The following is a 20,652-nucleotide window of genomic DNA, read 5'->3' on the forward strand; positions in this document are numbered from 1 at the left end:
CATACTCACACCCTGGAGCCTCCGGATCGAAGCGGCCGGTTCCCGATGCTTGTCGCGCGCTCCGGCCTGAAGATTGCATTGCGGTCTCGCAAGATGATGACTTAGCGGTCTCGCGAGACCGTACGTCATCATCTCGCGAGACCGCAATGCATGCAGCGGTCACCGGGGCGTCGTGCGGAGCGGGAAAGGCCGGTTCCTGATCCGGGGGGGCCACCGGAGGGTGAGTATGTAACTATTTTTTATTTTTATTTATTATTTTTAGAATTAGATATTTTTACTATTCATGCTGCATAGGCAGCATGAATAGTAAAAAGGTGGTCACACAGGGTTAATAGCAGCGTTAACCGAGTGCGTTACACCGCGGCCAACGCTGCCATTAACCCTGTGTGAGCGTTGACCGGAGGGGAGTATGCGGACACCGAGCACTGACTGCGGGGAGGAAGGAGAGGCCATTTTCTTCTGGACTGTGGCCGTCGCTGATTGGTCGCGGCAGCTATGACAGGCAGCTGCCGAGACCAATCAGCGAATGAATAACCGTGACAGAAAGAAGGACAGACAGACAGACAGAAAGACGGAAGTGACCCTTAGACAATTATATAGTAGATACTTCTAAACCTCAATTGGATTCCACCGCAGTCTTCTTAGTGTGGTGGGGAGAATTTCAGTATCTCCCAAAAAGGTGACAATGTAATGTAAAATATTAACCAAAAAGATGCATCACCTAACATATGTCTTACACATACATGCTAAAATAAATACATGTATATATACATGAAGACTATCAGTAAAATGACACAAATGGTATTTGTATATAAATCTAGACAAAAAAATATAAATAATATAAATGTGATAGACGGGTATTAATCTGCAAAAAGGTGTTGAACAGTGAATGAGTGGTTAAAGTAAGAAGTGATACACATGATAAAGTATATGAATAAAAAGTAATCATAATAAAACACAGCTATCATTGTACCACCAAATTATGTTGTGTGCATAAAATGCAATAAGAATCATTTGTGGATAAACTAACATACACCTGTATTGGGACATATAACTGTATATAGCCGTATTTTGTATCTGGCACCTGTTGGACCAATTACCAACTGTTTAGAGCATGATTAGATAACACTTGACATGAAAAAACTGGTAATTATTGGTATATCTCTGATATAATGGTATTGGTGCTGTATTTTGACATAAACGGTGTTACTCGATGCATTTTTGTGGTCATACTTTCTGAAAATTGTCTGGTTCCTGGCGGTATCCCTTACTGTGACATATTCTTGCTTTTTGTATGGTTTTAAATTTGTCAAAATAAAATAATTTTTTTAAAAGGATCTCTTCTGTATTCGACCCTTATTGGATCGAAAAGGTGAAAATTATAATAAGTGGAAGTGCCTTTATCTAAAACATTTGTTGGACTCCTTTTGTAAAACTAAGGCTGGTTTCACACTTGTGTTTTCATCTGCAGCGTTTTTACTGGAAAAAAACGCATGCGTTTTTTCCCTATCTTTAACATTAAAAACGCATGCGTTTTTTTGTATACGCGTTTGGTCGCGTTTATGAACGCATGCGTTTTTTTCTGCATGCGTTCATTTACAGAAATGCAACATGTAGTAATTTTTGCGGCTTTTTTTGCCGCAAAAAAACGCATGCGTTTTTTCGCGGCAAAAAAAACTATTGATGTCTATGTAAACGCATCCGTTTTTAAGCACATGCGTTTGTTTGCGTTAAAAACGCATGCATTTAAAAAAAAAACAAAACAGAAAACACACTGATATGCCACCCTGTTATGAAAGGCAATTCAGTACTACAATGGACATAGCGGTCAGAGCACATACAGTGATCTGACAATAACCCAAAATCATAGAACGAGCTCTGAGACGTGGGAACTCTGCAGACCACAATCCCTAATCCTCGCCAAACAACACTAGAGGCAGCCGTGGATTGCGCCTAACTCTGCCTATGCAACTCGGCACAGCCTGAGAAACTAACTAGCCTGAAAATAGAAAATAAGCCTACCTTGCCTCAGAGAAATACCCCAAAGGAAAAGGCAGCCCCCCACATATAATGACTGTGAGTAAAGATGAAAAGACAAACGTAGAGATGAAATAGATTCAGCAAAGTGAGGCCCGACTTTCTTAACAGATCGAGGATAGAAAAGGTAACTTTGCGGTCTACACAAAACCCTAAAGAAAACCACGCAAAGGGGGCAAAAAGACCCTCCGTACCGAACTAACGGCACGGAGGTACACCCTTTGCGTCCCAGAGCTTCCAGCAACAAAATTAGACAAGCTGGACAGAAAAAATAGCAAACAAATAGCAAAGAAGAACTTAGCTATGCAGAGCAGCAGGCCACAGGAATGATCCAGGGAAAAGCAAGTCCAACACTGGAACATTGACAGGAAGCCAGGATCAAAGCATTAGGTGGAGTTAAGTAGAGAAGCACCTAACGACCTCACCAGATCACCTGAGGGAGGAAACTCAGAAGCCGCAGTACCACTTCCCTCCACCAACAGAAGCTCACAGAGAGAATCAGCCGAAGTACCACTTGTGACCACAGGAGGGAGCTCTGCCACAGAATTCACAACAGTACCCCCCCCTTGAGGAGGGGTCACCGAACTCTCACCAGAGCCCCCAAGCCGACCAGGATGAGCCACATGAAAGGCACGAACAAGATTGGGAGCATGGACATGAGAGGCAAAAACCCAGGAATTATCTTCCTGAGCATAACCCTTCCATTTATCCAGATACTGGAGTTTCCGTCTAGAAACACGAGAATCCAAAATCTTCTCCACAATATACTCCAATTCCCCCTCCACCAAAACCGGGGCAGGAGGATCAACAGATGGAACCATAGGTGCCACGTATCTCCGCAATAATGACCTATGGAACACGCTATGTATGGAAAAAGAATCTGGAAGGGTCAGACGAAAAGACACAGGATTAAGAACCTCAGAAATCCTATACGGACCAATGAAACGAGGTTTAAACTTAGGAGAGGAAACCTTCATAGGAATATGACGAGAAGATAACCAAACCAGATCCCCAACACGAAGTCGGGGACCCACACGGCGTCTGCGATTAGCGAAACGTTGAGCCTTCTCCTGGGACAAGGTCAAATTGTCCACTACATGAGTCCAAATCTGCTGCAACCTGTCCACCACAGTATCCACACCAGGACAGTCCGAAGACTCAACCTGTCCTGAAGAGAAACGAGGATGGAACCCAGAATTGCAGAAAAATGGCGAAACCAAGGTAGCCGAGCTGGCCCGATTATTAAGGGCGAACTCAGCCAAAGGCAAAAAGGACACCCAGTCATCCTGATCGGCAGAAACAAAGCATCTCAGATATGTTTCCAAGGTCTGATTGGTTCGTTCGGTCTGGCCATTAGTCTGAGGATGGAAAGCCGAGGAAAAAGACAAGTCAATGCCCATCCTACCACAAAAGGCTCACCAAAACCTTGAAACAAACTGGGAACCTCTGTCAGAAACGATATTCTCTGGAATGCCATGTAAACGAACCACATGCTGGAAGAACAATGGCACTAAATCAGAGGAGGAAGGCAATTTAGACAAGGGTACCAGATGGACCATCTTAGAAAAGCGATCACAGACCACCCAAATGACTGACATCTTTTGAGAAACAGGAAGATCAGAAATAAAATCCATAGAGATATGTGTCCAAGGCCTCTTCGGGACCGGCAAGGGCAAAAGCAACCCACTGGCACGAGAACAGCAGGGCTTAGCCCGAGCACAAATCCCACAGGACTGCACAAAAACACGCACATCCCGCGACAGAGACGGCCACCAAAAGGATCTAGCCACCAACTCTCTGGTACCAAAGATTCCAGGATGACCAGCCAACACCGAACAATGAACCTCAGAGATAACTTTATTGGTCCACCTATCAGGGACAAACAGTCTCTCCGATGGACAACGATCAGGTTTATTAGCCTGAATTTTTTGCAGTACCCGCCGCAAATCAGGGGAGATGGCAGACACAATTACTCCTTCCTTGAGGATATCTGCCGGCTCAGACAAACCCGGAGAGTCGGGCACAAAACTCCTAGACAGAGCATCCGCCTTCACATTTTTAGAGCCCGGAAGGTACGAAATCACAAAGTCAAAACGGGCGAAAAACAGCGACCAACGAGCCTGTCTAGGATTCAACCGCTTAGCAGACTCAAGATAAGTCAAGTTCTTATGATCAGTCAATACCACCACGCGATGCTTAGCTCCTTCAAGCCACTCCTCGAATGCCCACTTCATGGCCAGCAACTCTCGGTTGCCCACATCATAATTTCGCTCAGCAGGCGAAAACTTCCTGGAAAAAAAAGCGCATGGTTTCATCACTGAGCAATCAGAACCTCTCTGCGACAAAACAGCCCCTGCTCCAATCTCAGAAGCATCAACCTTCGACCTGGAACGGAAGAGAAACATCTGGTTGACACAACACAGGGGCAGAAGAAAAACGACGCTTCAAGTCTTGAAAAGCTTCCACAGCAGCAGAAGACCAATTGACCAAATCAGCACCCTTCTTGGTCAAATCGGTCAATGGTTTGGCAATACTAGAAAAATTGCAGATGAAGCGACGATAAAAATTAGCAAAGCCCAGGAACTTTTGCAGACTTTTCAGAGATGTCGGCTGAGTCCAATCATGGATGGCTTGGACCTTAACAGGATCCATCTCGATAGTAGAAGGGGAAAAGATGAACCCCAAAAATGAAACCTTCTGCACACCAAAGAGACACTTTGATCCCTTCACAAACAAAGAATTAGCACGCAGGACCTGAAAAACTGTTCTGACCTGCTTCACATGAGACTCCCAATCATCCGAGAAGATCAAAATGTCATCCAAGTACACAATCAGGAATTTATCCAGGTACTCTCGGAAGATGTCATGCATAAAGGACTGAAACACTGATGGAGCATTGGCAAGTCCGAATGGCATCACTAGATACTCAAAATGACCCTCGGGCGTATTGAATGCAGTTTTCCATTCATCTCCTCGCCTGATTCGCACCAGATTATACGCACCACGAAGATCTATCTTGGTGAACCAACTAGCCCCCTTAATCCGAGCAAACAAATCAGATAACAATGGCAAGGGGTACTGAAATTTTACCGTGATCTTATTTAGAAGGCGGTAATCTATACAAGGTCTCAGCGAACCATCCTTCTTGGCTACAAAAAAGAACCCTGCTCCTAATGGTGACGATGACGGGCGAATATGCCCCTTCTCCAGGGATTCCTTCACATAACTGCGCATAGCGGCGTGCTCAGGCACGGATAAATTAAACAGTCGACCTTTTGGGAATTTACTACCAGGAATCAAATTGATAGCACAATCACAATCCCTATGCGGAGGTAGGGCATCGGACTTGGGCTCATCAAATACATCCCGGTAATCAGACAAGAACTCTGGAACCTCAGAAGGGGTGGATGACGAAATTGACAGAAATGGAACATCACCATGTACCCCCTGACAACCCCAGCTGGACACCGACATGGATTTCCAATCTAATACTGGATTATGGGCTTGTAGCCATGGCAACCCCAACACGACCACATCATGCAGATTATGCAACACCAGAAAGCGAATAACCTCCTGATGTGCAGGAGCCATGCACATGGTCAGCTGGGTCCAGTATTGAGGCTTATTCTTGGCCAAAGGCGTGGCATCAATTCCTCTCAATGGAATAGGACACTGCAAGGGCTCTAAGAGAAACCCACAACGCTTAGCATACTCCAAGTCCATCAAATTCAGGGCAGCGCCTGAATCCACAAATGCCATGACAGAATACAATGACAAAGAGCAGATCAAGGTAACGGACAGAAGAAATTTTGACTGTACCGTACCAATGGTGGCAGACCTAGCGAACCGCTTAGTGCGCTTAGGACAATCAGAGATAGCATGAGTGGAATCACCACAGTAGAAACAGCCCATTCAGACGTCTGTGTTCTTGCCGTTTAACTCTGGTCAAAGTCCTATCGCACTGCATAGGCTCAGGTTTAAGCTCAGGTAATACCGCCAAATGGTGCACAGATTTACGCTCACGCAAGCGTCGACTGATCTGAATGGCCAAAGACATAGACTCATTCAAACCAGCAGGCATAGGAAATCCCACCATGACATCCTTAAGGGCTTCAGAGAGACCCTTTCTGAACATAGCTGCCAGCGCAGATTCATTCCATTGAGTGAGCACGAACCACTTTCTAAATTTCTGACAATATACCTCTATCTCATCCTGACCCTGACAAAGAGCCAGCAAATTTTTCTCTGCCTGATCCACTGAATTAGGTTCATCGTACAGCAATCCAAGCGCCAGGAAAAACGCATCGATATTACTCAATGCAGGATCTCCTGGCGCAAGAGAAAATGCCCAGTCCTGAGGGTCGCCGCGCAAAAAAGAAATAACAATCAAAACCTGTTGAACTGGATCACCAGAGGAGCGAGGTTTCAAGGCCAGAAATAATTTACAATTATTTTTGAAACTCAGAAACTTAGTTCTATCTCCAAAAAACAAATCAGGAATAGGAATTCTTGGTTCCAACATAGCTTTCTGATCAATAGTGTCTTGAATCTTTTGTACTCTTGCCGAGAGCTGATCCACAAATGAAGACAGACTTCTAATGTCCATCGCTACACCTGTGTACTGAACCACCCAAATGTCTAGGGGAAAAAAAGGCAAAACACAGTGAAAAGAAAAAAAAATGGTCTCAGAACTTCTTTTTTCCCTCTATTGAGAATCATTAGTACTTTTATCTTCCTGTACTGTTATGCAATTCAGTACTACAATGGACATAGCGGTCAGAGCACATACAGTGATCTGACAATAACCCAAAATCATAGAACGAGCTCTGAGACGTGGGAACTCTGCAGACCGCAATCCCTAATCCTCTCCAAACAACACTAGAGGCAGCCGTGGATTGCGCCTAACTCTGCCTATGCAACTCGGCACAGCCTGAGAAACTAACTAGCCTGAAGATAGAAAATAAGCCTACCTTGCCTCAGAGAAATACCCCAAAGGAAAAGGCAGCCCCCCACATATAATGACTGTGAGTAAAGATGAAAAGACAAACGTAGAGATGAAATAGATTCAGCAAAGTGAGGCCCGACTTTCTTAACAGATCGAGGATAGAAAAGGTAACTTTGCGGTCTACACAAAACCCTAAAGAAAACCACGCAAAGGGGGCAAAAAGACCCTCCGTACCGAACTAACGGCACGGAGGTACACCCTTTGCGTCCCAGGGCTTCCAGCAACAAAATTAGACAAGCTGGACAGAAAAAATAGCAAACAAATAGCAAAGAAGAGCTTAGCTATGCAGAGCAGCAGGCCACAGGAATGATCCAGGGAAAAGCAAGTCCAACACTGGAACATTGACAGGAAGCCAGGATCAAAGCATTAGGTGGAGTTAAGTAGAGAAGCACCTAACGACCTCACCAGATCACCTGAGGGAGGAAACTCAGAAGCCGCAGTACCACTTCCCTCCACCAACAGAAGCTCACAGAGAGAATCAGCCGAAGTACCACTTGTGACCACAGGAGGGAGCTCTGCCACAGAATTCACAACACCACCCCCAACCATAAAGGTAACATAGTAACATAGTAACATAGTTAGTAAGGCCGAAAAAAGACATTTGTCCATCCAGTTCAGCCTATATTCCATCATAATAAATACCCAGATCTACGTCCTTCTACAGAACCTAATAATTGTATGATACAATATTGTTCTGCTCCAGGAAGACATCCAGGCCTCTCTTGAACCCCTCGACTGAGTTCGCCATCACCACCTCCTCAGGCAAGCAATTCCAGATTCTCACTGCCCTAACAGTAAAGAATCCTCTTCTATGTTGGTGGAAAAACCTTCTCTCCTCCAGACGCAAAGAATGCCCCCTTGTGCCCGTCACCTTCCTTGGTATAAACAGATCCTCAGCGAGATATTTGTATTGTCCCCTTATATACTTATACATGGTTATTAGATCGCCCCTCAGTCGTCTTTTTTCTAGACTAAATAATCCTAATTTCGCTAATCTATCTGGGTATTGTAGTTCTCCCATCCCCTTTATTAATTTTGTTGCCCTCCTTTGTACTCTCTCTAGTTCCATTATATCCTTCCTGAGCACCGGTGCCCAAAACTGGACACAGTACTCCATGTGCGGTCTAACTAGGGATTTGTACAGAGGCAGTATAATGCTCTCATCATGTGTATCCAGACCTCTTTTAATGCACCCCATGATCCTGTTTGCCTTGGCAGCTGCTGCCTGGCACTGGCTGCTCCAGGTAAGTTTATCATTAACTAGGATCCCCAAGTCCTTCTCCCTGTCAGATTTACCCAGTGGTTTCCCATTCAGTGTGTAATGGTGACATTGATTCCTTCTTCCCATGTGTATAACCTTACATTTATCATTGTTAAACCTCATCTGCCACCTTTCAGCCCAAGTTTCCAACTTATCCAGATCCATCTGTAGCAGAATACTATCTTCTCTTGTATTAACTGCTTTACATAGTTTTGTATCATCTGCAAATATCGATATTTTACTGTGTAAACCTTCTACCAGATCATTAATGAATATGTTGAAGAGAACAGGTCCCAATACTGACCCCTGCGGTACCCCACTGGTCACAGCGACCCAGTTAGAGACTATACCATTTATAACCACCCTCTGCTTTCTATCACTAAGCCAGTTACTAACCCATTTACACACAATTTCCCCCAGACCAAGCATTCTCATTTTGTGTACCAACCTCTTGTGCGGCACGGTATCAAACGCTTTGGAAAAATCGAGATATACCACGTCCAATGACTCACCGTGGTCCAGCCTATAGCTTACCTCTTCATAAAAACTGATTAGATTGGTTTGACAGGAGCGATTTTTCATAAACCCATGCTGATATGGAGTTAAACAGTTATTCTCATTGAGATAATCCAGAATAACATCCCTCAGAAACCCTTCAAATATTTTACCAACAATAGAGGTTAGACTTACTGGCCTATAATTTCCAGGTTCACTTTTAGAGCCCTTTTTGAATATTGGCACCACATTTGCTATGCGTCAATCCTGCAGAACAGACCCTGTCGCTATAGAGTCCCTAAAAATAAGAAATAATGGTTTATCTATTACATTACTTAGTTCTCTTAGTACTCGTGGGTGTATGCCATCCGGACCCGGAGATTTATCTATTTTAATCTTATTTAGCCGGTTTCGCACCTCTTCTTGGGTTAGATTGGTGACCCTTAATATAGGGTTTTCATTGTTTCTTGGGATTTTTCGAAAAATAAAACTTTGGTGGAACAAGACCTCATTGGAAAACTATTGCACCCAGAAAATTGTTCCAAGAGGACTGCGTATCCAAATATACCCATCATTTGAATTGAATGATGACCTCCTCACTAAAAGATGATCTGAAACTGCAACAAATTGTTCTGTAGAATTCATTAAAATAATAATAGACAAAAATACTATGTCTTTAAAAGAATTGGATTCTGAACTGGACACACTGCAGAATACATTACAAAAAGACCTATCCACGGTGGAATTTGAGAATTGGCTCAAGGATATTAATAAGGAGAGTGATAAATGGGAAGAAGAGATTAGTCAGAGTAAATAAAAAAAAATACATGAGAGATGTGAAAGATTATGAAAATCAAAGGGTGTATAGATGGCAATACAAAACTAAAACAAAAACTTCAGAAAAATATCCACATGAAAGATCAGAGATGTCAAGTGCATCAGGAAGCGAGAGTAATGTATCTTTAAGCGAACACACCAGAGATACATATCTTAGAAGCCGCAATAATCGCAAGTTTCTGGATATCTCAATAGACCTCCAAGACCAAGAAAGAACAGAGACCGATACCGGGTAATAAATTTATCACAACACAAATTGACAGATATCCACTGTAGGATCCTTGAAAAGGGTTTAACATTCTCCCCATCCTCTCGCCTAGATGCCTTCAACTCGATAAAGGATATACATCTCCTAGCAAGAAAAATTGTTTTAAAAAAATTGCATTTTAAATCCAGGGATCAAAGCAAGGGAAATACAGAAGAAGAATTAGATACCCTAGAAAATATTGGAATCTTTGGAAGAGGAAAATGAGATCAAAGAGGTAGGTATCATTCTTCCTCACCTATATACAAAATCTACTAAATTTCCCCCGCTGGGACTTTGTCCTACAGTTGAAGTATTTACCAGAGTAGTAACCAGTGAAATTGAAACACTGGCAGCACAGCAAGCTGGTGTACATAACTTATCTAGACAAGAAAAATCAGCTTTGGAAGAGTTAAAATCTTGGACAGATGTCCTATACAAGCCAGCAGACAAAGGTGGCAATATTGTCATCTGGCCAGCTTCCATGTATGAAAAACAGGCATATAAACAATTAAGTGATAAAACGTGTTATCGTAAATTGTGTTACAATTCGTTGACTTCTTTTCAGGAGGACCTTATCTCTATATTGGAACAAGCGCATCAAGTTGGCATTGTTTCAAAGAAACTATTGGATAAGATCTGGGATTGCCATCCGAGACTACCCACACTATACCTGAGACCTAAAGTCCTCAAGGACCCATGTGATCCCCCGGGAAGACCGATTGTATCAGGTAATGGAGGCCTATGTGAATTGATCTCAGACATTGTGGATCATTTCTTGAAACCTATGGTTTTGACACTTCCCTCGTTTATCAGAGATACCAAACAAGCACTACAAAGAATGGATCAAATATCCATAGAGGACAACATGATGCTCGTAACAGCTGACGTCGAGGCCTTTTACACCTCAATAAGACATACAGACAGTTTGGAGGCTGCTTCTTGGTACTTACATTCCAGCAATCTGGATGGTAAGTTGGCGGATTTAATCTTAACGCTCCTAGAGTTTGTATTGAATCATAATATTTTCATCTTTGATCAAAATATCTATCTACAGTTAAGAGGGACTGCGATGTGGGCCTCCTGTGCCCCCTCGTATGCAAACCTCTTTATGGGATTTTGGGAGAGGAATTTATTTTTGGGAGAAGAAATACCAGAAAAAATACATACCATGAGATACGGCCTTCCCAAAACCCTGTCTGATGACAAATGCACACTTAGCAGGATGCAGCAGGCCTCCACTGATAAAGGCTAGGAGCGGCAGAGGTGCAAACTACTTGATAAAAACAGCCACCCCAACCAAACATTGCAGGGGTTGGCTGCCTAGCAGAAAAAATGCACATTGATATAACTCGCATAGGACGCCAGCGAGTTATATCAATGTGCATTTTTTCTGCTAGGCAGCCAACCCCTGCAATGTTTGGTTGGGGTGGCTGTTTTTATCAAGTAGTTTGCACCTGTGCCGCCCCTAGCCTTTATCAGTGTAGGCTAAGTGTGCATTTGTCATCAGACAGGGTTTTGGGAAGGCCGTATCTCATGGTATGTATTTTTTCTGAGTTTTTTCTATGTTAGCTGTTTTTGATATTAGTGGTAGGACCCGCAATATTATGGGCACCCTTGACGTTGGGTTGCGGGCTTACTTTATTTTGGCCAAAATATTAAACCAATACCTCATATAGTGTATGTATTTATCATATGCATGCATTTTTTTGCACTATATCATATCCTTTTCTGCAGGATGTGGCCAGGCCTCTTTATGTTGGCTAGGTTTTTCTGGGGCGTCTGTCACTGTGTGCTGCATTTTATAGTGCTGGGCAGCCCGCCTGTTAATACAAGGGGCGTCATCAATAGGTTGCATACAGACACTGTGCACCGCACCTATCAGTGTGACTGGCGTCCTATGCGAGTTATATCAATGTGCATTTTTTCTGCTAGGCAGCCAACCCCTGCAATGTTTGGTTGGGGTGGCTGTTTTTATCAAGTAGTTTGCACCTGTGCCGCTCCTAGCCTTTATCAGTGGAGGCCTGCTGCATCCTGCTAAGTGTGCATTTGTCATCAGACAGGGTTTTGGGAAGGCCGTATCTCATGGTATGTATTTTTTCTGAGTTTTTTCTATGTTAGCTGCAGAAGAAATACCAGAGATCAATAAAGTCCATAATTGGATTAGATACATTGACTTGAGTCTCTCATGGGCAAACTGAACTCTAATTCCAAAAATATTTAATTTACTTTTAAATCTGGCAGGAAACTTGAATTTTTGGACATCCTGATTGAGGTATCAGAAGATAGCACGCTGCAGACAGAGATTTATAGGAAACCTACCTACACCAATTCTCTTTTGATGGCAGATTCGGCCCACCCAAGATCCACAATACGAGGAATACCAATCGGCCAGTTCCTGAGACTTAAAGAATTTGCTCAGATGAACGGACTTTCCACATCCACTCAGCCGATTTGGCAACAAGATTCGAGGAACGGGGATATAGCAGAAGATTGATCCGGCAAGGATATCATAGGGCCATCAAAACCTCGAGAAATGATCTACTATATGGGTCACCCAATCAAAAATCATCAGAAGATCAATCACAAATACGGTTTATATCAACTTTCAACAACAAATGGAAACCGCTAACTGACATCATTCGAAAAAATTGGGGTATTCTCTTAACAGACCCTGTGTTAAAGCAGATACTTCCACAAGCACCATAAATGGTGGCAAAGAGATCACCAAACCTGAAAGATATTCTGGTACATAGCCACTACGACTCCAGACGGGACAAGAAGAAAAAAAGCAATATAGGAACAAATGGGTTCTTTCCATGCGGGATGTGCAAGGCGTGCTCAAACCTCATTAAATCAACGACATTTGACAATCATGATGGAACAAGAACATTTAAAATATTGAGGCATCTTAACTGTGTCTCAAAAGGCGTGATATATCATGCAGAATGCCCGTGCAAAAAAGTGTATGTAGACTTAACAACAAGAGAATTAAAGATCCGAGTAAGAGAGCACGTTCGCGACATTGATAAATCAAAAACAACTGAAGATGAAACCCTATTGAAGACTCTTCCTCGTCACTTTAAAAGGTACCACCAATCTAACTCTAGGGGGTAAAAAATCAAAGCCATAGACAAAGTCTTTTTAGGACCAAGGGGGGGGGGGAATTTATCCCGGGCACTAGCTCAGCTAGAAAGCCGGTGGATTTATCGCCTGGGAACCCTATGTCCCCAAGGCCTCAATGAAAATATGGGCTTTGCATCTTTTCTGTAAGTAGTGCATAGTATAGGATTACGATATCTTTTTTTAGGGGTTGGGGGGTCAGCTGTAGTTTACACTATAGTTTAAGATTTTTATCTAAGTTTTACTCTCCTAGTTTTGGTTTTTAACTTTTATTCTCTCTTTTCAGTTCTATTATGGTCATATCAGTAATTGGAAGGACCACTTGACGTTTGAAAAATCCGTGATGATGATGGGTGAAGAACTGGCAGACTCTTGGGATGAAAGATATTCTTTCTTTTAAAAGACCATATCCTTTGGAATGGACTCTATTGATGGAATCGCATCTGTGTCTTATAAAGTTGTGAGGTTTCATAATGGCTATATCAGCAATTGGAAGGACCACCTGCTGTTTGAAAAAATTTCTTAAGATGACAAGTGAAGAACTGGTAGTCTCATGGGATGAAAGATATTCTTTTTAAAGGAACTGTTATCTTTGGAGGGGACTTTACCGATAGAATCATACTTGTGTTTTATGAATTTGTGATGGTATGTAGGCATGAAGATGTATTCCGAATCATGACACATTTATATATCTAATCAGATATTTAGTTTTTTATATATATTATTTTCCTTCCTTTTCCTCCCCTCTCCCCCTTCTCCCTCTCTTCTTCTTTCCCTTTTCTCCTTTCTCCCCTTCCCCCTCCCCTACCTGTCTCTTCCAATTTTTCCCTTTCCCTTCTTTCCTCTCTCCCCTTCCCTTTCCCCTCCCCTCCCCTCTCTTCACCCTTCCCCCTTTCCCCCTCCCCTCCTTCCCTCACAACCAGAGTGGAGGAACCAGGTGGCATGCAAGGGGACCGGCCCTAACTTAGTGAAGTACTTCAAGTTCAGCTAAGAAACCGGAGGCTGTGGCTTTTGCAAGAAGCACAGCAGCATCCACCCATACTTCGCCGCAAAGGCAGCCATATAGAATCCAGGGAACTCAGAGAACGTTGCCCGACCAGGTTCGTGGCTGCTGTCTTGGGACACTGTGGCTAAGGCCCTGGGCAGGAGAAGAGGAAAGCCAGTGTAGTGAGACAGTCAGAGAAAGGCATACGAAAGGAGTCCTGGAAAGGTACATCCCAATTTGCCTGGAGTTTGCTGGACCACTAACGTGAAGAACATAGCATTAGGCTTGCGTTTGTTGGCTGGAGAACTATGAGTAAAGCATTGGAAACTGCACCTTGCTGTGTCGCTGTGTCCTTGTGTCCTTTCTACAACACCTGCCCGGCTTACTACAACCACCATCATCTCATGACTTACACATACAGTTGCCCACCCAGGGGTTAGCTCTACCTGTGGAGAGCTATAACAACTCTGCTGCATCACCATCTGCCCCAGAGGATCTGAACGGCAGCGTTGGCTAATATCTCTTATTTGCTCGAATACCACAGGTGGCATCAAGAACATTTTCTCTTATAAACTTTATTTTCCCTTTATTTCACCTTTAATTGAACACCCAGGGCCATGGAACGGCTCACTGCTGCCGTGACCACATCCCCTTTAAGAATTATGCAACCCGGCCCGAGTACCCCACGGCTTTTACGGGTGCTCCATAGGCAGAGTGTCACCTCCTCTATATAAACCCCACCCACCTCACAGTAACACACCAGGTACAGACATACTGTGCTTCTTCGTCTTAAAGCAACATCACTGTTGCTTAAAGTCTACACCGCTATACAAACAAAGCTGCAGGAGTTAGAGGTCCACCCCTCCCAAAGTCATGTTCTCTGCTTAGTGCTCCAGTGGTTTAATGACTTTTGGATATGGAATGGACCCCCACTCCATCTTAAAACAATCATAACTACAGTAATCCTAGACACAGGAATAAATAGACAAAACACAGTATTTTGGTTGTCAAAATGGACACAGCTTTATTTAATTCACAGGATTAAAACAATCATAGTAGGAGTCGGGTGAAGTGCTAGTACATTGGGATTCACAAGTGCTGTGATACCCCCAGCTGTCTGATGTACAGCACCAGGACAGACAGCCATAAAAGGGGCGGCACGCACTGGCTTGCCATTCAAGCATAGCCAGTAAACTTTTAGGGCACCAATGACCCTATTATCTTCATTCCTGTGCTTAACCACTGTGCCCACCCTTGATTGACATTACCATTACAACGTCCTTGAGGCTGGCCACCAAAGCCAAGCCTGTTCACCACCATGAGATTTTACATCCTTTATTAGTTAAATATGCAAATTGCCTCTTCTGAGAAAAAGAGGACTTAAACTCTATAGCGCCACCTGTTGGAAGTAGCGATCCTACAAGTCACAATCAACCCTTTAAACGAGTCGTGCAATATGACTTAGGATAAAAGCCAAATCAGTATCTCAATTCGCAGACATGGTGTTTCGGGCTGTTGGCCCTCGTCAGTCCAGCTTAACTTGTCTGCAACTTCCACCTGACTCCTAAACCACCACCATAGAGGCCATTTGACAACTTAAATGGACTCGACCATCATTACCCATGCCTAATAAAGACATCAACCAGTTCTACATGTACAAGTACAAAATTCCAGAGCAACGAGCGATTAATTTTATCAATGCAACTCTACCAAATTGTGATCGATAATACGGTAACTAAAGTGAAATAAGTTGCTGAAAAACCTGCAATGAGGATTCCATAATAGGGACTATGGAAAGTAAACCATAATAAAGGGGGTAGCCACAGTCTGAATACCTGTATAATGACATCTGTCATGCCTCAAAAAACTATTAAACTGCATGTATTGTAGCCAGCTCTAATAATTCACCAATTCACTGTTTTTGGTTCTAGAAACTGCCATTATGTACAGTAGCTGTGCTGTGCAGTAATAATTTCTTAAACCCACTTTCTACTACCCGAAAAGTGATATAAAAAGTATATAAGTATAAAGAGAAAGATATTATAAATTGGGAGTACTTAAAAGCTCTACACATTATAACATTAATATTATAACCGATCATTAAATAACTTTCATAATATTTGGTCATAGTAATTGAAATAAACCTATAGCAGAAGAAGTCTGCAACGGCATTATTAATAATCCTACCATGCCATTGTCAACTGTTTTCAGGCACTTGATAGCATTTACCGTTAACCACTCCCACTGGGTCAAAGGCATCGAGGATAGGTATATTGCCCTTCGTGTTAATGCACTTGATTACTTTACCCTTAGCCGATCCCACTAGCTCAAGGCCACCGGGAATAGGCATATTGCCTATTCTAAGGATGACTAAGGATTACTTTACCCTTAGTCATTCCCAATTTAATGTATTAGATTACTGCATTGTCCAGACAACAACCTTATGACCTTATGTAATTTTTTTTCTGGGATTCCCCTGTAAACTAGCCAGTAAAGGCTAAGCAAACAGCTGTGTGATATTAATAGCCTGGGAACCTTTATGGCTATTGGCCCCTTCCCAGAATATTAACATCAGCCCTCAGCCATCAGCTTTCCCTCTGCTGGTTATGAAAATTACGTGGGAGCCCACGCAATTTTTTTCATTTATTTTCTTTAAAATGAACAGTTGCTGTTTAATTCCAGTCTATGTACATTCGCTCTCTTAACACCCTTACATAGGCTAGTGACAATGTTTGTTTGTATGTGTTTGCTTGTGTGTGTTTGTGTTTACTTATCGACTTACTAATGAGGGTGTCTGGCTGATACTTTTCATTACTAGCCTAGGGCTAGGTGTCAATGACAGCTGCTGACACCAAGCCCTAATCCCATTACTCTGATGCCACTGCATCAGCATGAAAAAGGTGGTGTTGACCCGAGAAATTACATCACAAAACTTTTTTTAAAATATCTTAATTTAGTTCAAGAAAGCCTTCATTGCTATACAAAAACGCATGCAAATTGCGTGTGCTCCCGTGTAATTTTAATAACTAGCAGAGGGAAAGCCAATAGCTGAGGGCTGATGTTAATATTCTGGGAAGGAGCCAATAGCAATAAAGGCTCCCAGGCTATTAATATCAGCTCACAGCTGTTTACTTAGCCTTTACTGGCTAGTTTACAGGGGGAATCCAGAAAAAAATTGACATATGGGCCCCCTTTAAAATCTAACCAGCAAAGGATAGGCAGACAGCTGCGGGTTGATATTAATAGCCTAGAAACGGGCCATGGATATTGGCCCCTTCCCAGACTAAAAACATCAGCTCTCAGCTGCTCCAGAAAAGGCGCATCTATAAGATGCGCCAAATCTGGTGCTTAGCCTCGCTCTTCCCACTTGCCCTGTAGCAGTGGCAAGTGGGGTTCATATTTCTGGGGTTGATGTCACCTTTTGTATTGTCAGGTGACATCAAGGCCAAAGGTTAGTAATGGAGAGGCGTCTATAAGACACCTATCCATTAGTAACACCATAGTGATATTGTATAAAAACACAGACACCCGGAATAAAGTCCTTTACTCTAAATGATGACACAGAATCCTTTAATGAATCATAATTAAACCATACTTATTGAACGCCTAATCCAATGATGTCAACGTCTCCTGTAACAAAAATAAAATAATAAGCCACAATATTCCTTATGTTTACTCAGAGAAGATAATCCATAATGTCCCACGATGATCCTGTTGTCTTTGAGAGCAGTCACTGATGTGACTGCTCTCAAAGACAGCCAGCGATACACTGACAGGAGGTAATCGCTCCCACAGTGTATCACTGAGTTGCTATGAGAAAGTTCTCATGCAGCAGTGCCATAAGGGAGATCCCCCGGAGCTGATCAGCTGATGAACTCGGGTGAACTCTTTCACAGCAGTTCAGTGATACACTGCGGGAGCGATTGCCTCCTGTCAGTGTATTGCCGGCAGCCGGGTAGAGCAGTCACATTTTTATACCTGCGTTTTTGCTGCAGATTTGACTGACTCAATTGAAGTCAAAGGGTGAAAAATGCTGCAGAATCGCACAAAGAATTGACATGCTGCAGAAACAAAAGCACTGCAAATACTCAAAGGAAATTAACTGATCATGTGAATAACTCTTCAGGATTGTCATTGAATTAGCTTGCACGAGGATTCCATAGCATTTTTGGCCCATTTTCGCTCAGAAAAAAACGCGACGAAGACGCATCTAAAGGGCACTGTGTGAACACAGCCTATTAGACGTGGTTGGTCCCTTTGCAACAAGCTGTAAACAATAAAATACTAAAATGCAGATAGCAGGAGACTGGTGCAACATAGAAAAGGCAAATAATTGCAAACTAGTTTATTTTAAAACTGTTTGCCAATCTCAATTTTATGCCTTGGAATAGAACTTTAACATAAACCACTAAACTAAGACTAATATTGCCACCATGTAGTGACCCTATAAGGGTAGATATAAAAAATCTATACAGGGTCTCTGTAGACAACATACAGTGGCGTGTAAAAGTTTGGGCATCCCTGGTAAAAAATTACTGTTATTGTGAATAGCTAAGCAATTTGAAGATGGAATGATCTCTTAAAGGCCTAAAGTTAAATAAAAAATAAATATTGTCATTTTTTACATTTTAAAAATTACAAAAAGGAAAATTGGATGATGCAAAAGTTTGGGCACCATTTGGAGATTTGTGTGCTCAGATAACTTTGACCAAGGTTTCAGACCTTAATTATCCTGTTAGGGTTATGGCTTGTTCACATCATCATTAGGAAAGGCCAGGTGATGCAAACTTCCCAACTTTATAAAAACCTAGCCTCCGCTAACCTTGTGTCAAAAAAACAGCAGCCATGGGTTCTTCTAAGCTGCTGCCTAGCACTCTGAAAATGAAAATAGTGGAGGCCCACAAAGCAGGAGAAGGCAATAATAAGATAGCAAAATATTTTCAAGTTAATAGAGTTATGTCACACACAATAGTTAATAAATAACATTTCCCACATGCCTACTTTACATCTGCACAATTTTTGAAACATAATTTTTTTTGTTAGGAAGTTAACAAAAACATTGTTAACCCCTTTACCCCCAAGGGTGGTTTGCACGTTATGGACCGGGCCAATTTTTACAATTCTGACCACTGTCCTTTTATGAGGTTATAACTCTGGAACGCTTCAACGGATCCCGGTGATTCTGACATTGTTTTCTCGTGACATATTGTACTTCATGATAGTGGTAAAATTTCTTTGATATTACCTGCGTTTATTTGTGAAAAAAACGGAAATTTGGCGAAAATTTTGAAAATTTCGCAATTTTCCAACTTTGAATTTTTATGCAATTAAATCACAGAGATATGTCACACAAAATACTTAATAAGTAACATTTCCCACATGTCTACTTTACATCAGCACAATTTTGGAACCAAAATTTTTTTTGTTAGGGAGTTATAAGGGTTAAAAGTTGACCAGCAATTTCTCATTTTTACAACACCATTTTATTTTAGGGACCACATCTCATTTGAAGTCATTTTGAGGGGTCTATATGATAGAAAATACCCAAGTGTGACACCATTCTAAAAACTGCACCCCTCAAGGTTCTCAAAACCACATTCAAGAAGTTTATTTACCCTTCAGGTGCTTCACAGGAATTTTTGGAATGTTTAAATAAAAATTAACATTTAACTTTTTTTCACAAAAGATTTACTTCAGCTCCAATTTGTTTTATTTTACCAAGGGTTACAGGAGAAAATGGACCCCAAACGTTGTTGTACAATTTGTCCTGAGTACGCTGATACCCCATATGTGGGGGTTAACCACAGTTTGGGCGCATGGCAGAGCTCGGAAGGGAAGGAGCGCCGTTTGACCTTTCAATGCAAAATTGACAGGAATTGAGATGGGACGCCATGTTGCGTTTGGAGAGCCACTGATGTGCCTAAACATTGAAACCCCCCACAAGTGACACCATTTTGGAAAGTAGACCCCCTAAGGAACTTATCTAGAGGTGTGGTGAGCACTTTGACCCACCAAGTGCTTCACAGAAGTTTATAATGCAGAACCGTAAAAATAAAAAATCATTTTTTTTTCACAAAAATTCTTCTCGCCCCCAATTTTTTATTTTCCCAATGGTAAGAGAAGAAATTGGACCACAAAAGTTGTGGCACAATTTGTCCTGAGTACTCTGATACCCCATATGTGGGGGTAAACCATTGTTTGGGCGCATGGGAGAGCTCGGAAGGGAAGGAGCGCCATTTGGAATACAGACTTAGATGTGTTGTGAGAACTTTGAGCCCCCAAGTATTTCACTACAGTTTATAACGCAGAGCCGTGAAAATAAAAAAAAAAATTTCCCCTCAAAATTATTTTTTAGCCCCCAGTTTTGTATTTTCTCGAGGGTAAAAGGAGAAATTGGACCCCAAAAGTTGTTGTCCAATTTGTCCTGAGTGCGTTGATACCCCATATGTGGGGGGGAACCAGCGTTTGGGCGCATGGGAGGGCTCGGAAGGGAAGGAGCGCCATTTGGAATGCAGACTTAGATGGAATGGTCTGCAGGCGTCACATTGCGTTTGCAGAGCCCCTAATATATCTAAACAGTAGAAACCCCCACAAGTGACCCCATATTGGAAACTAGACCCCCACACGAACTTATCTAGATGTGTTGTGAGAACTTTGAGCCCCCA

Source organism: Ranitomeya imitator, chromosome 4, assembly GCF_032444005.1.
Source record: "Ranitomeya imitator isolate aRanImi1 chromosome 4, aRanImi1.pri, whole genome shotgun sequence".
Taxonomy (NCBI): Eukaryota; Metazoa; Chordata; class Amphibia; order Anura; family Dendrobatidae; genus Ranitomeya; species Ranitomeya imitator.